The sequence below is a fragment of the Sminthopsis crassicaudata genome, chromosome 4, assembly GCF_048593235.1.
Source record: "Sminthopsis crassicaudata isolate SCR6 chromosome 4, ASM4859323v1, whole genome shotgun sequence".
In the NCBI taxonomy this organism is placed as follows: domain Eukaryota; kingdom Metazoa; phylum Chordata; class Mammalia; order Dasyuromorphia; family Dasyuridae; genus Sminthopsis; species Sminthopsis crassicaudata.
The window spans coordinates 346,082,305-346,085,219 of NC_133620.1; the positions used below are offsets into that span (position 1 = coordinate 346,082,305).

A 2,915-nucleotide genomic window follows, 5' to 3' on the forward strand; every position below is an offset into this window, starting at 1 on the left:
TATATCAGATTGTTTGCCGTCTTGGGGAGGGAAGTGGCAATGGAAAGAGGGAGAAAACATTTAGAACACAAAGTCTTACAACAATGAATTTTGAAAAATAAAATTTTATTGAGAAAAATAAACAAAAGTGGCAAAGCTGAGATTTGAACTCAGGTACTGTACTTCCACTGCACTAGACTGCCTGCTCTTACAAAATACAAAATGGTTTTTGTCTTAAATCAGGTAATCTGGAGTCTCATCCCTGCCACTTGCCATTGTTACTATCTGGAGACTACTAAACCCCCCCACCTCCCTCAACTCCATTTGTCTCCGATGCCACTTTCTCTAGGCACAGAGAGTCGTGGATAAAATGAGCTGGCAGAAAAGGCTGAGAGATGAGATGACATGGCAGCTAGCATGAAGTCTGTAACCGAGCAAGGAGTTAAATTATCCAATGAGAAAAGTCATCTCTCTGTTGATTACAAAAATGTTGTGGGGACCCGAAGGTCATCTTGGACGAGTGTTTCTAATATTGAGCAAAAGCTGGAAGGTGCTGAAAATAAACAGCAGATGGCCATAGAATGTAGTGAGAAAATTGAGACTGAACTAAGAAATATCTATAATGATGTATTGTCTCTTTGGGAAAAGTTCTTGATTCCTAATGCTTCACAAATAGAAAGCAAAGATTTCTATTTGAAAATGAAGGGACAACTACTGTTATTTGGCTAAAGTTGCTGCTGTTGATGACAAAAAATGGTGCATTGGTCACAAACAACTTATGAAGAGGCATTTAAAATCAGCAAAAAGGTGGAACAACCAATGCATCCTATGAGATTGAGTCTGGCCTTGAACGTCTCGGCACTCTACTATGAGATCCTGAATTCTTCAGAGAAAGCCTGCTCCCTTACAAAGACAACTTTTGATGAAATCATGGCTGAATTTAATACATTAAATGAAAAAATATACAAAGGCAGCATATTAATAATGCAATTGCTGAGAGACAACTTGACATGAGATGAAGCTGAAGCAGGAGAAGGACAGGAGAATTAACCAACTTTACAACTTTTGTCTGCCTCATTCTAAAATGTGTACAATAAACCATTTTCATCCATGCTATCCCACAAGCAGTTTTTGTTTATGATTTATGTGATTGAACAAGCATATGTTACTTCTATTTGAATATCTATATTTCCTATATACTTTTTATGTTTAATATTAGATAAGTAGAGTTAACATTTGGAGAGTATCTGTTTTCATTTGAGGTAGCCAGGGGGAACAGGTAATTTTAATACACATTTTAAGTTTGTCATAGTATGCTGTAATTTCACAAGCCAATTTTAAAATAGCTTCCATGTCTAAGCAAGGAAAACTGCCTACATATTGACCTGTCATGAGATGGGGGGAGGGCAGGGAAAGGGATAATTGGTTCCAGTCATGGGTATAGCTTTTGTGGGTACTTTAGAGTTGGAACACTCATTGCTGTGGTAGAAAGAAATGTCTCTTAGATACTATATTACATATCATGCCATATGTATCTGTGGAATACAGTCTCAACCTTTATGATTAGGGCTGCAAAAATATTCCTTAAGACAAAGTTTTAGCCCAGTCAGTCTATTCTAGAGAAGGACAGAATGGTTTACATTCTATTATTTATAAAATTGCCTGTTGTTGCCTTCATTATTTTTGCTATACTCATTTTATTTGTATTTAAATGTTTAGGCAACCTGAGAACAAATGTATTATAAGTAAAGATGCAATAAAAATGATTTTCTTGATATTCATAAAGTCACTGCATATTAAACACAGTAATAAAATCCAAACTTTTTTAAGGTTTTTGCTCTTGTGATTTAATTTTTTTTTCCTTAACATGCATGTTTTGTAATAATAGTTAACAGGGAAATAGCTTTAGATGATGGCTAGTTTTTTTTTTTTTAATGTCTTATGAAATTTTCATGAACAACCCAAGCATAAATGTTAAAAACATGTGTATTAAGTTAATGGAAATGGGGGTGGGGTATCATAAATGGCCTTTCGAATGAAAATCAATCAAGTTGCTTTCTAATGGGGATCAGGGAGAGCACGTGTACAGAGATAAGTAAATACAAGATAATTTGAGGATGAAGAGAGCATTAATAACTAGAATTTCATGAAAAGCCTCATATGGGAGGTAGATAGATTCTGAGGTAGGCCTGTAAGAATGCTGGAATTTTAAGAGAAAGGGAGAGAAGGGTATATATTCCAGTCATGGTGAACAGTTTGTGTAAAGGTATGTAAATGGGAAATAGAATACCAAGTCTAATGGAATACAAAGGAAGTAATTAGAAGATCTGTTTTGTAGCCTAGGCCTGATTTAGACTGTCTATTGCTTCACATTTGGAATTAGAATGAAATATGAAATGAGACATTTTATAGAACTTCTATAAGTTAGCAAAAAGAGCTTTACTTAGCCATGACAAGGAAATGAGATTCAACAAGGACATTGATTCAGTTAGGCATAGTTTCTCTGCTTTTATATTCACTATGATGACCAAAACTGAAGAAGCTTCTGACTCTTTATATAATGACTTTTTTAACTTAGAAAAATCAGGAAGCTTAATTGAACTTTAATTCTCTGAGCCAATAAATTCTCAAGGATAATTTCCATAACTTTTAAGAAAAATTATCCTAGAGAATTGGAAAATGATTGGATGCCCATCAATTGGGGAATGGCTGAAGAAGTAATGGCATATGAATGTAATGGAATACTATTGGTCTACAAGAAATAATGAACAAGCTAATTTCAGAAAAACCTAGAAAGACTTACATAAACCGATGCTGAGTGAAGCAAGCAGAACCAAGAAAACATTGTACACAGCAACAAAATGAGATGATAACCTTAATTCAATGATGCAAGGAAATTCCAATAACCTTTGGGTGAAAAATGCCATCACATCTAG

The 2,915-nt window shown here is 34.7% G+C and overlaps 1 pseudogene; it reads left to right on the forward strand.

Annotated features, from left to right (window-relative positions):
• The first annotated feature begins 201 nt into the window (after positions 1-201).
• Positions 202-993, forward strand: LOC141540804 (14-3-3 protein zeta/delta pseudogene; annotated as a pseudogene).
• The last annotated feature ends 1,922 nt before the right edge of the window (positions 994-2,915 follow it).